This window comes from Patella vulgata, chromosome 5 (assembly GCF_932274485.2).
Source record: "Patella vulgata chromosome 5, xgPatVulg1.2, whole genome shotgun sequence".
NCBI lineage: Eukaryota > Metazoa > Mollusca > Gastropoda > Patellidae > Patella > Patella vulgata.
In genome coordinates, this window is record NC_065883.2 from 36,685,686 (window position 1) to 36,700,846 (window position 15,161).

Below are 15,161 nucleotides of genomic sequence, written 5' to 3' on the forward strand. Positions count from 1 at the left end.
AAACAGAGGAGGATTTACCCGTTACTGACTTGGTTGTGATGCTGTGGTAACTTTGCTGTTTGACCCCGGGTATCATTTTACCCTTATAATGGTCAGTCTGTGCCTTACTTAGTCTAACGATCATTTGGAATAAATCGATGAATGTGAACTTCATTTCATTTTGTCATTTGTTTCTTCGTCAGTTTCATTAGGTGACTTTAATAACACTTAAAAATCAAATATCCCCTACTTTTTTTGAATAGTATATTACTATCTCTCATCTCGTTAATATCTTATAATTATTAGTTTGATCTGCTAAATTCAAATAATTACTAAAATTATCAATACATTATGGTTTCTTTCCCCTAGTTTTCGATTTCTTGCCTGTGCGGTTAACCCTTTTCATCTTGTAGTTATGGTTTTACCTGCTAATTAAGAGTTTAATTGTTATCTATATTGCTATCTCTCATCTCGTTAATCTCTTATAATTATTAGTTTGGTCTGCTAAACTCAAATAATTTCTAATTGTTATCAATACATTACAATCGTTCAATTTGTTAATCCTTTGTAATTGTTTATCCATATTATTACTTCTCTCATCTTGTTAATTCTTAATTAATGATTAATCTGTTACATGGTTTCCAATTGTTAACTATATTGCACCACATTTTTGTTATAAATCATTATTTGCTTGATAACGATATCTGTATGTGTATCGAAACGTAGCATGTTAATAAATTCAGAAGTAGTATATGCATATAAGTGTTTTTAATTCTACACTGGTATTCTGTAGGACTTTTTGCTAAGGGAGGGATAGGCAGTCTTTTTTCAAATCAACAACCAGTGGTGGGTCGTATATTTCATATTAAGACGGAAGATGCCATATGGGGGCTACCATGGACTACATAAATAACCCTAGGTGTGCGATAGCTTTTAAAGTAAAAGGGGCCTTTCAAATGTTTCCATTACGGGAGACATCACATATACATGTATGCCTAATTTAGCTAATCAGCTTGTTTCATCATGAGCCCTTGGAATGTGCGCTATGGCGAATTGCTTAAGAGATCACGTGGGAAAATGGCGGCAGAGGATTGGTTGAAAATGTCAACATAAGTTGCCCCAATGAAAATGGCAGCCATGGTTGTGAATATTTGTACACTCTAGTGAATTAAAAGGAATACTCATTCACCTATTTCAACGTTGATATATTTGTCTAAAGAATGAGACCATAACAGGTACGTTACTGGGCCTTATTCAGCGCATTTGTTTGCTGGTGTGCATCTAACTGAATGAAACGATTAATTGTGGTAGTCCTATCTGTCAGTTATCGCGTGCCAGCATATTCAACAGTAAAAAAAGGAGTAACTTCCGAATGTATATCGGAAGAATAAATGGTCTATTACTCAGCCTTGAAACTACATTAATTATCTGTTTTGGTACACAGGGCGAGGGGGAATGATTTCACCCGAAATGCATTCTGAATAATTAGTATTAGGCATACTTTCACTGCTGTAGTACTAGTAGTTCATAGTACCGCCGATGCTGGTTTTGTATTAAACTGCTAAACTAGCTAAGCGCTAGGGTCTAGCCATGATTTGTAGGTCTACTGTAGACAGTATATTAAAATACATTGTTACCTACCGGTATATCTTCGGGTGAATAAATAGACGTGAATTTGCTATGCATTAATTAATCTTGAAATTAATTGCTTCCAAATTATGACCAGATAAGCTTCAGACTCGTACATGTAGTTCATAAATACCGGTAGTCCGGACTATATAATGACTTTTGTTGACATAATACATACCACTTTTTTAAAGCAAATATTTTTTTTCAAATACGAATAATGACTATTGCTTACTTCAAACAAGTATTTGTTTTAGAGACTAAAAATACAGTTTTTCCGGTGATGATGAAAATCTTAATTACTTGTTGTATGAAATCGTAAATGGCATTTTAGGTATCACACAGTGAAAATTTTATGAAAATCGAATAATAATTGACACTTCTATGGACCCCAAACCATGAAAAGTGGCCTGTTGAAAATCGTCTATTTCTCCGCAACTGAACAAATTAGAAACCATTTTATCTACATATGATTGTATGGGTTCATTCTATTAGTTGATTGGAATCAAATATATCAAACTTTTAAACAAATACGACTCATTTGAATAAATTATTTGTTTCTAATGCTATAAATACAGTTTTTGGCCAAATTATGCCATTTCCGGTGACATTAAAAATGTTAAATTGGTTTGACCTTGTCAAAATGGACATTAGGCCTATGCATCAAATGGTGTCACTTTTATGAAAATCCACTAATAATTGACTCTTTTATTTTACAGGCAAAATAGCATAAAATGTGACTCATGCAAAATTGCCCATTTCTCAAAAACTGCTGAGATTACAAGCTAATTTTCACATACATTCTCTTCGTATGGATTATTGCTACACATGTATGAAAGTTGCGAAGAAATATTTTAAAATATGAAAAGCCTGAATGGGTTGTGAATAGCTCATTTTTTCACCCGTTTTCACCTTTAAATCGGAATGACCCGAAAATGAAAGCGAAATTAAAAAAACTGAGTCCGATCTTTTCTGTGCCTTTAACAGGACACACACTTTCAAATCATACCAGATTTGAAAAAAAAATATATTTGCTTTCAAAAGTGGTACTGAACTGTCAAAATTGTATTTTTTTCTAAATTTACGTCACTTCCGTTACCGAAATGTAACTTTACCGGTAACAAAAAAAAATGACATTGTGTATGGCTAAATTTTTAAAAAGGTCATCTCAAGGTCATGTGGGCGACAAGGTCAATTTCAAGGTCAAAGTAAAGTTTTTTTTGGTAAAAACATGTTACAAAAGATTAGTTTTCTAAAGGTGTGGTTCAATATCCCATACGTTTCTCCTTAAAAAATAATATTTTTATATTTTAGGTGTAATTTTAGTGTTTTGTTTTTTTTATAAACGTGGGGCATCAGCCATTATGGGGCTACAAAGAGTGTTAAAATGGACACAAAAATTATTTTTGAAATTGAAATTCATCACCCAATAATACATTCTACAGTAGATATCGCTTGTGTGATATATTTTATAATCTACTGCGATTGAAAAGGAACTACCTTTTTTTATTTTCAAAGAACAGTTCATTTCTTATTAAAAGTAACTTTTTTTATTATTAAAAATGAACTATTGTTATTCAATTGACCTTGATGGAAACACTGGGTCAATATAAAGGACTTTGCAATGGTTGACTTGCTGTCAAAAAATGATGTATCACTACGCCGTTATGTTCAGTAAAAGTGAAATCTACAGCACAGAATTATATTTATCTATTTGTGCATGTAAGAAGGGATTGGTTGTTAAATAAAATCTCCTACTGGTCTTTTTTGGTATAAAAAAAAAACTGGTAGGAGATTCTCTATATATCCAAAAGCCTTTACTCTCCCATGAATGTTTTTGTATTTTAGAGACATTATGTAGGTAGTCTTGCAATATCACAAAAGAAAGTAAAGGTTTTTTTGGTAAAAACATGTTACAAAAGATTAGTTTTTTAAAGGTGTGGTTCAATATCCCATACGTTTCTCCTTAAAAAATAATATTTTTATGTTTTAGGTGTAATTTTAGTGTTTTGTTTTTTTTATAAACGTATGGCATCAGCCATTATGGGGCTACAAAGAGTGTTAAAATGGACACAAAAATTATTTTTGAAATTGAAATTTATCACCCAATAATACATTCTACAGTAGATATCGCTTGTGTGATATATTTTATAATCTACTGCGATTGAAAAGGAACTACTTTTTTTTATTTTCAAAGAACTGTTCATTTCTTATTAAAAGTAACTTTTTTGTCCCCCGCCTTTCGAAGAAAGCAGGGGACTATTAAAATGGGTTCGTCCGTCTGTCTGTCTGTCCGTCACACTTTTTGGGACACAATAACTCTCCTTCTAATTGACCTAGAATGTTCAAACTTGGTGTAGGTGTTTATTAGGTCAATGCCTTGATGGAGTTCGAAGATGAGCATTTTCGGCTTAGGGTAAGCAGAGATAAGCAATTTGATTGGTTGATGCTTTGGGACACGATAACTTTAGTTCTAATTAAGTGAGAGAGATGAAACTTGGTGTATAGTTTCATTACATCAATACCTTGACTAAGTTCGATAATGAGCATTTTCTGCTCAGGGTAAGCAGAGCGATAAGCAATTTGATTGGCCGAGACTTTGGAACACAATAACCCTCCTTCTAATTGAGCTAGAATGTAGGTGTTTATTAGGTCAATGCCTTGATGGAGTGTGAAGATCAGTATTTTCTGCTTAGGTTAAGCAGAGATAAGCAATTTGATTGATTGATGCTTTGGAACGCGATAAATTGGTGTATAGTTTCATTACATCAATACCTTGACTAAGTTCGATGATGAAAATTTTCTGTTTAGGCTAACGAGCAATAAGCATTTTGATTGGTCAAACTCTTCTTCTAATTGAGGTAGAATGTTTAAACTTGATGTAGATGTTCGTCTTGACTGAGTTCAACAACTCTTCTTCTAATTGAGGTAGAATGTTTAAACTTGATGTAGATGTTCGTCTTGACTGAGTTCAATGATTAACATATCGAGCTAAAGCTAAGCAGAGATAAGCAATTTCCTGCTTTGGGACAAGATAACTTTGATTCTATCTGATAGAGAGTGATGAAACTTAGTGTATAGTTGATAATCAGTTTGATTGCTTGATACTTTGGAAAAAAATAGATGTGTCATCTATTTATTTGGGGATTTCGGCAGGGGACATCAGCCTCACTGTTGGCTTGTTATTATTAAAAATGATCTATTGTTATTCAATTGACCTTGATGGAAACACTGGGTCAATATAAAGGACTTTGCAATGGTTGACTTACTGTCAAAACATGATGTATCACTACGCTGTTACAGTTCCTCCCAAATTTTTGGGACCGAAATCACCGCGACGCGGTGAAAAAAAACTTCGGAATTCTCTTAGATTTCACGGTGAAATTTCGCTTGATTCCGCAGCGATTTTTCTCTAAGATTCGCTAGGAATTCACCGTGTTTCTCTAGGAATTCGCCGTGTTTCTCTAGGAATTCTGACACCGTGTTTCGATAAGAATACATCATGTTTTGCCGTGCTTCCCGCAAGAAATTCGAGAGCCTACCTTAAGCTAGGGTCGAACTAATATTGTCTATAATAAATTAAAGGAGTTGTAATATAGTAATGCTCCCAGGAAACGTGTACATGTATAATGTACAGGCAGGTTTGAATAACAAATGAGTTAGGTAATCTCGGGAAGACATTTACCGGCATTCTGTATCGGTTAGGATTTTTTCTCCAACGCACTTTATACATACATAACGCCGGCCAAAATGTATGCAAACTATGAACAACTTACAATTTTTTAAACATATCAATTCATCTTCGTTTATAACTTAGATGTAATCCGTCAATTTGGGGCTGCTATCAAATCCAAACTTAAAATTATATACGATGAGCTTTTACACATTACTTTATTACTCGCAGCTTCGGTTAATCTAAATCAATCATTCATACAGCACGTACAGTAAATCACTCAGCGGGTCGCTTAACGGTATGTTACGTGGTCAGAAACGCGCTAAACGATTGGAACTACATGTATATTCTTACGCTGTTTTACTCGGCGAATAATATCCGCTGTGACAATATACATCTACTTTATGTCACCCAATTCATTTCGGTGGGAGCAGATATTGAATAAAGCCATTTCACACACACATACGTGTACATTACATGCGCCTCATATATTTATACAATATCCACGAGTGTGTTAATTCTCGTCTTCACCCCGTTATAGTTTACTTATTTTGAGTACACTTTCTGAATGATTCCATTCTTTTGTACGTCCAACTTGTCGATTTCCTACTACATATACATGTACCCTGCAGTCCATGCGAAATGATATTTTTTTTACTGGACATTTGGGCAGGTATTAATCCAACTATTGCTGGACCGAATGAGATTTTACTGGTCCAAAAAAGTTCATACCAAAAATATGCATAAAATAAGTAATAATGGCCTAAAACTCGAAAAACAACAAACAGTATTTTCGTTCTATTGTTACTTAATATTATCTATGATACACGTAAATCATTATTATTTTCTATCAACAATAGCTTGGACTTATAATTAAATTTTTATCGCGCCAATATTTACAATCGTTTTTCTGTTCTATAAATAGACCGCGTAAAGAAAATATAATCCCTTAGATGACAATCGAGTCTACCTGAAGCCAGTGTTATTAATACAATATTAGTCTGGATTAACCTAGCCTACTACTTACTAGACTAGCTCGATATACGGTACTACGTACTCGAGATAAGATTTTGTTTACATTTTAAACAATAGTGAAATTAACACAGTAAATTAAGCGAGAATTCAACAGTCCGTGCACGAAGTGCCGTCAGTCAGTGCCAATACGGCGATGATTTAATATTTGTAAGTTGAGTGTCCGTTAACCCGTCCACAAGCAAACCCGTCCACGGTTAAGGTAATACCGGTACTTGACTTGTATATTATTTAATTGATTAGAATAGATCAATTTTACTCATTGGTTGTTTATATTGTTTTATTTACCTAATAATCAACTAGCTTGGCTCGCCATCCCGACAGCGGTTAGTTCGAGTTCAAATTCTTTATTCCTTTAAGCCAAAGACTCATCAGGTATAACATATAGTACAAACAAATAAATAAATACAATATGTACAAAAACAATATAGTTCACCGATGTTTTTGTAATAAAGAACAATAGTATTGTTTGTTGATTAGCATTATGATTTTAGACAAAATGGTAAGTTCACCAATGTTTTTGTAATAAAGTAGACCCGTATTGTTTGTTAATTGACTTTATCCAATGATTTAACAAATTGGCGATGGTTAATATTGGCTCAAAAATAATTCCTTAAATTGCGCCGGAGCCCCTTTTAGATTAATTGAATTCGCATAAAAACAACAAAGAGTGGCTACATGCGATTTTATTCTTTGATACACGGGACATTTACAGTTGACAGTTACCATTGGTTTGGGGTTCATGAAGAATAGGCTTTTCTATCAAGCCTACCGTTATTCTTTTCTAAAATAAAATGAGTGCCTTGGATTTTTGTGTGGATTTGATAGCGGTTATACTTTACTAATATTCTCTGACATCGGAGACTTGTGTCGCGTTCATTTCATTTTCGCGGTAAGTACGAGCTTCTTATGTCTGATTTGAAAGCGCTTTCGACTCCCGTTGCAAGTTCTATTTATCACTTTTGTGACTTCGCAGTGTTCCCCCTCCCACCCATATTATTTTAATACGTCATAATACATTATTATCATATACCGGTGACAGTCAAGATTTGCTAAATACTTTTCGCCAAGTAGTTGTTGTTGTTCTTAGCGTTTAACGTCCGCTTCCACCGAAGGTGATATCGCAGACAAGTTCATTTTAATGATCTTAGCGCACGCGCAGGGGTCTTTGCTGTGGGAGGAAACCGGAGTACCCGGAGTAAACCCACGAGGTTGAGAAGGCGCCCCTATCTCCAAGCCACATACGCTCACACCTGGGATCGAAACCACAGCCGCAAGCCAGAGGTGACCGGCCAACTAGAGGTCGAAGCGTGACACTCTAGACCACTAAATTAAATAAATTACATTTTTCGTCAACATGCTTACATCGGGATGATATCGGCACTCAAGCGATTCACCGTGAAACACCATAATTCACCGCGAAACACCCTATTTCGCGGTGATTTGGCTAGCTGCCGTTTCACTAGCGATTCTCCAAGATTCCAACGTGAAATAGAGTGTTTTTCAGCGGTGTTCGGCGATTATAGTCCCAAACTCCAGCACTGTAGTGTATGTTCAGTAAAAGCGAAATCTACAGCAAAGAATTATATTTATCTATTTGTGCATGTAAGAAGGGATTGGGTGATCAATAAAATCTCCTACTGGTCTTTTCTGATATCAAAAAATATCAACACTCGTTGATAAAGTAAAAAAAAACTCGGCAGAGCCTCGTTTTTTGTTACTTTATCAACTTGTGTTGATATTTTTTGATATCAAAAAAGACTGGTAGGAGATCCTCTATATATATCCAAAAGCCTTTACTCTCCCATGAAGGTTTTTGTATTTTAGAGACATTATGTAGGTAGTCTTGCAATATCACAAAAGAAAATTATGGGATACCCAAGGCTTTTGGAGAAAATGACCATTGAAAAAGCTTGAAAATTCATTTTCGTGCACTTTTGAGCCACGACACTTTGGTAAGCCAAAGGTATCCCACAGGTTTTTCACTAATTTTCATCTCTACTCATAGGCTCAGTTAACAAGAACCACCCAAATAAGCTATGGGTAACCATGTACTTTGTTGTAATTTTTTCAGTGGAGGTACATGTACATGTACATGTAGTATGCCGTCACCCCTGTCTGTGTGTGTGTGTATGTACATTTATGTCTGTCTGTGGGTCGCCTACAGGGTGCAATTCTTACTTGATTTTCTTCAAACTTTGTATTCTTATTCCTTTACCCTAAGAATGATCCCTATTGTTTTTGGTTTATGCCCTAACCCCAGGGGCAGAGCCAGGCCCATTTTTTGTATTTGTTTGTTTGTCGTCTACAGACCGCATTTCTTAACGCATCATTTTGAAACTTTGCATATTTATTCTTTGTACCCTAAGGAACATCCATATTGTTTGGGGTGCATGCCCAACCCCCAGGGGTAGAACCACGCCCATTTTCTTTTTGTGTGTTTGTGTGTCATCTGCAGGCCACAATTCTTAAGGGATCATCTTGAATCTTTATATACTTATTCCTTATACCCTAAGGATGATCCCTATTGTTTTTGGTGCATGCCAGATCCCCAGGGGCAGAGCCACGCCCATTTCTTGTATGTGTTTTGTTTTTTGTCGTCTACAGACCGCATTTCCTAACGTATCATCTCGAAACTTTGCATACTTATTTTTTGTACCCCAAGAAACATCCCTATCATTTGGGATGCATGCCCAACCCCCAGGGGCAGAGCCACGCCCATTTTGTGTGTCTTTGTGTCGCCTACAGGCCACAATTCTTAATCGATCGTCTTGAAAAAATTCCATATGAATTCCTTATACCCTAAAGATGATCCCTGTTGTTTTTGGTGCATGCCCGACCCCCAGTGGCAGAGCCACTCCCATTTCTTGTATTTATTTGTTTGTCATCTATAGACTGCATTTCTTAACTAGTGTTGAAAATCGGATCGAGATTTGTGATCCGAATACTTTTGTTGGCTATCCGAATACTATTCGGATAATTTGGAGACGTGAAATTCTTGAACACAATTACATCAAAAGTTCATATACCGGTACTCATATTTTTGTACTTGTTTCAATGTTTATGAGTGTCTGTATGCCGAGTATGAAATCATACTTTTGATTTGCAAATTGTTTGAGCCGCAAAGAAAAAAACGTGCCTACCTTTAGCCGTAATTATTAAGACTATCTATGACACCGGTCTGACATCCCAAAAAATCAATGAGGTGAAGGAATTTGTATAGTATAACTACTCCTGTTATCTGCACCCTCCCACTTATCATTTTGCTCAATCAACACGAATGAAAAAAGTAAAATAAAACCATGTTCCATTTATTCTGGCAAGGTCATTTGCCTCATTCTGATAATCTACTACTATTGAACCAATCAGTGAGTGGGAATATACGTGACCTAGGTCGTTATGAATAAATTTCATTGTGGGAAGTCAAAACACGGTCTAAACTCGTATGCCGTAAACTAGCGCAGGGAATGAATGAATATTTTTTTTATTTAGACCACTGTTTTCGTTGTACTGCATTATTAATTTTATTAGTTACTATCACTAAATAATACGCATAATGTTGACATTTATGCTCATGGAGCTGCGTACGTGATCAATTGCATTGGGGAAAATTTCAAAGTGATCAGACGTAAAAATGGCTAAATATAGAGCATACGGAATGTCAGAATATATTGTAACGAATAGTAAACGGATAGTAAAATGATTCGGATAACCCTTATTTTGTATCCGTTAACGGATATCCGCTTGGTACTTGGCATATGTATTCCTTATTGCCTAAGGGCATCAACTATTGATTTTGGTGACCCTCAGGGCAGAACCACGCCCAAATTTTGCCTTTAGCGCCCAAAGGCCACAATTCTGAATGGATTATCTTGGAGCTTGCCTTATACCCTAAGGATGGCAACTATTGATGTTGTCATTTCAGTAACAGGATGGTACCTATTTATATTGTTTCCATATCCAACCCCCACGGGCAGAGTCACACCCATTTTTTGTATTTATCGTCTACAGGCTGCATTCTGAATGGATCATCTTGGAACTTTGCACATTTTTATACGCCCACATGAACGTACATGTATATTGTCATCGCCCCTGTCCGTCCTCCGTCCACAATTTGTTTGTGGACACTCTACAGGTCACAATTCTTATCCGATTTTGACGAAACTTGAAATATAGGTTTATCTCCAAAAGATCTCGACTGCTTTCAATATTGGCATGTATCGGATCGAAACTTCATGAATTATGACCCCTGTTTGTACGAAAAATCACGTTTTTAGCTTGTGGACCATATAGAGGTCAGAATTTTTATCCGATTTTGTTGAAACTTGAAATGTAAGTTTATAGCCCAAAAATCTCGGTTCCTTTTGATATTCGCGCATATCGGACCGTAACTTCCTGAATTATGTCCCCAGATTGTACGAAAAATCGCGTTTTTAGCTTGTGGACCCTATAGAGGTCACAATTTTTATCTGATTTTGTTGAAACTTGAAATGTAAGTTTATAACCCAAAGATCTCGGTTCCTTTCGATATTTGCGCATATTGAAGGGTAACTTCCTGAATTATGGCCCCTGATTGTACGAAAAATCGCGTTTTTAGCTTGTAGACCCTATAGAGGTCATAATTTTTATCCGATTTAAAAAAACGTATTATTATATCACCGTTCCACACTAAGGACGGCTGAGTTCGAATTTAGTAAAAATCGGCCCAAAATTGACAGACAAAATAGCCGCCATTCATTCCCAAATAGTTTAAAAATATGGTATATCAAGGTTGTGGACCCTATAGAGGTCACAATTTTTATCCGATTTTGTTGAAACTTGAAATGTAAGTTTATAACCCAAAGATCTCGGTTGCTTTCGATATTTGCGTACATCGGACCGTAACTTCCTGAATTATGGCCCCTGATTGTACGAAAAATCGCGTTTTTAGCTTGTGGACCCTATAGAGGTCATAATTTTTATCCGATTTAACACCCCAAGGACGGCTGAGTTCGAATTTTGTGAAAATCGGCCCAAAAGTGACAGACAAAATGGCCGCCATTCGTTCTCAAATAGCGTAAAAATATGGTATATCAAGGTTGTGGACCCTATAGAGGTCACAATTTTAATCCAGTTTTGTTGAAACTTGAAATGTAAGTTTATAACCCAAAGATCTCGGTTCCTTTCGATATTCGCGTCGATCGGACTGTAACTACCTGAATTATGGCCCCTGATTGTACGAAAAGTCACGTTTCTGGTTTGTGGTCCCTCCAGAGGTCACAATTTTTATCCAATTCAAAAAAATGTTTTAATATATCACCGTTACACCGTAATAAAGGTTGAGTTCGAATTTCGTGAAAATCGGACCAAAACTGACGGACAAAATGGCCGCCGTTCATTCTCAAATAGCGTAATTGTAATTTCCTGAATTATGGCCCAAGTTTTGACTGTAGAAAAAATCACTTTCTTTTTTTCCTTTTCTCTATCCATCTCTCGAAAATGTGGGCGTATCCTGCCTGGCAGCCGCTGGTTTGCTTATACTGTAAAGACAGCAACTATTTATGTTGATGCTTGCCTCGACCTCCTGGGGCAGTGTCACACCCACTTTTTTGTTAGTATTTTGTCTGTAAATTTGGCAAAACAAACCCAACGCCTAGCCTTCTTTGCCTCTGATCATATTACAGCCATTTCATATTTCATTCTCTTCATTTTAAAAAGTACCATATCAATCAAAGCTGGAATGTTGACTTATATTGCAGCGTTAGCGATGCTCTCGTTTTTATTTGTCCCCCGCCTTTTGAAGAAAGCAACAGACTATTAAAATGGGTTCGTCCGTCTGTCTGTCTGTCTGTCTGTCCTTCATACTTTTTGGGACACAATAACTCTCTTTCTAATTGAGCTAGAATGTTCAAACTTGGTGTAGGTGTTTATTAGATCAATACCTTGATGGAGTTCGAAGATGATCATTTTCTGCTTAGGGTAAGCAGAGATAAGGAATTTGATTGGTTGATGCTTTGGGACACGATAATTACGTGAGAGTGATGAAACTTGGTGTACAGTTTCATTACATCAATACCTTGACTATGTTCGATAATGAGCATTTTCTGCTCAGGGTAAGCAGAGCGATAAGCAATTTGATTGGCCGGGACTTTGGAACACAATAACTCTCCTTCTAATTGAGCTAGAATGTTCAAACTTGGTGTAGGAGTTTATTAGGTCAATGCCTTGATGGAGTTCGAAGATGAGCATCTTCTGCTTTGGTTAACCAGAGATAAGCAATTTGATTGGTTGATGCTTTGGGATACGATAACTGTAGTTCCAATTAAGTGAGAGTGATGAAACTTAGTATATAGTTTCATTACATCAATACCTTGACTAAGTTCGATAATGATCATTTTCTGCTCAGGGTAAGCAGAGCGATAAGCAATTTTATTGGTCGAGACTTTGGAACACGATACCTCTTTTTCTAATTGAGGTAGAATGTACAAACTTGGTGTAGGCGTTCATTAGGTGAATGCCTTGATGGAGTTCGATGATGAACATTGTCTTCTTACAGTAAGAAGAGATAAGCAATCTGATTGGTTGATGCTTTTGGGCACAATAACTTTGGTTATAATGAAGTGAAAGCGATGAAACTCTGAATATAGATTCATTATATCATTACCTTGACTAAGTTCGATGGTGTGAATTTTCTGCTTAGTCTGCTTTTGTGCCTGACAAAGCCTTGATCCGTGCCTGACATTGTCTGTGACACGTGCCTTATTTCCAGGCTTTGTGATAAGCAGTTTGATTGGTCAAGACTTTGGAACACGACAAATCTGCTTTTAATTAAGCTAGAATATTTAAACTTGTTGTAGATGTTCATTAGGTGAATGTCTTGACTAATTCTATCTGATAGAGTGATGAAACTTTATTAGTGTATAGTTTGATTGCTTGATACTTATGAAAAAAATAGATGTGCGATTAATTAATATGTGTCATCTATTTATTTTGGGATTTTGGCGGGGGACATCAGCCTCACTGTTGGCTTGTTATATACACATTTTGAAAATTATGTCGTTTTTATTGAAGGCTATATCATAATTGTACGGAATTTTATTTTAAAGCAATTTCAATTATGGTTGTCACGTGACAATTGTGCTGCATGTCTATCATCGACGAATGAATAAAAACTTTTGCAAGTTACGTGATAAACAAAAAACTACAGATTGTGTTATGAAGAAATGTCATGGTGCCTGATCAGTCGATCACGAATGTTTAATCAAATAAACGAAGATAGTAATTTATTCAGGAGTATTACTGACGTGAACTTGAAAGCTGGTACGTGAATTAAATAAGAATAATTTTCAAAATTCCTAATTTTCGTTATTTTTGTGGTAATCACATACATCAGAATACGACATTCTCCATAACAAATTACCAAGAATTATTTTTGTGGAATTCTCGTTATATTAAAGGTAATAGAAGCTTATAATTAACTCATTTCCTACTGGGACCTCATGTGACCCAATTCTGGCCGGTTCGTTTCAAAATGGATTAAGAACCCTGGTCAAGAGTCTGAGTACTCTGCGCATGTCCGATAGATGACTCAAAATGATTCTTGACACATATTTTCTGTGAATTCCGATTCATACGACGGACTACATTATTATACAGTACTATCTCCTTTCAAATTAGTTCTATCAGACTGGAAACGATATTCGCGTTTCATGTCCCTCACAACCCCTGAAATGACACACCACTGTACTGTACGTTTTTTTTGTGTAAACAATATTTTATTTCAGAAATTTATGAAAAGGGATCAGGGAACAGGCAAAGCCTATATCACCCCTATATCACCGCCATATTGGACCAACTGTTTGTTAGATGAATCGGAAACTGTCCAAAATGAATCTTGTGACCAACAAAACCAAAAAGTGATATAGTACATGGGTCATTTCTCCCACAGTATTTGTCGAGCTCAATTTCAGGCCATTTTTGGCTGCCATCTTGGATTTTTGGCTCTCCTGAATTTAGCCCATATTTTTTAGAGGTAGGAAACTACAAATATCTTCACTAAAGGCCCCTTCTATCAGAAACCATTGTCAAACTTTAATTTGTTCCCCGAGAAATGGTCATGGATTTAGGCAGTGTTTCTGCTAGCTTAAAAAAATTACCGGTACATCGTAGAGGTAAATGTATTCAAATAAATAAACCCTTCATTGAAACATGTTGTGAGAATTCGAACACATTGTAAAAATAAGCCAGGCTGATCTCGTCGTGGATTGTATTGTGAATCTCGAGAATTGCGCGTCTTTGATTGACGCTCCATATGAATTCCAGGTAGATATTAAAATAATAATTGGATCATAGATGTGATGGTTTCACAGACCAGTTGTTAGTTCAATTTAAATCTTCATTGAATATAATCCACTGATAGAACACCGAATCTGAGAAACAGTCATTAATAACATATTTTTCGGATAAAATCTCGGAATACCGATGACACGTGACATCGCTGAAATTAGGTCAATGAATCGGCGAAGTTAGCTTTAGTTTTAAATACTGTTTAACGTTATGATTTTTTACTTTATACTACATGCTGACAGAAGCTTTGTTTTATAAATGTTGTCGATATTATTAAAGGCTATGACATAGTCAAAAAAAAAAATGATTTTAAAGAAATTTCAGTTGTGGTTGTCACGTGATCATTGTGTCGTTTGTCTATCTTGTCGAATGAATAAAAACTAAGAGGTGACAGCAGAAAACTAGGGTGCTATGATAAACGATTACGCAGAGACGTATATTAAGTTTTGCCGATGGAAACCCATTTTTCTCTGCTGGAACTACCAAAGATATAACGATATTTCTTTTGCGTTTGATACATGTATCA

At 35.9% G+C, this 15,161-nt stretch overlaps 1 protein-coding gene across 4 annotated transcripts in view; it reads left to right on the top strand.

Moving 5' to 3' along the window:
- Positions 1-1,096: 1,096 nt before the first annotated feature.
- Positions 1,097-15,161, top strand: part of LOC126821498 (1-phosphatidylinositol 4,5-bisphosphate phosphodiesterase beta-4) — a 315,174-nt gene continuing 301,109 nt past the window's right edge. For all 4 annotated transcript variants that reach the window (XM_056100864.1, XM_056100865.1, XM_056100866.1 and 1 more), the window contains exon 1: positions 1,097-1,214. The gene's annotated coding sequence lies outside the window, so the exon portion shown is untranslated. The remainder of the gene's footprint in view (positions 1,215-15,161) is intronic.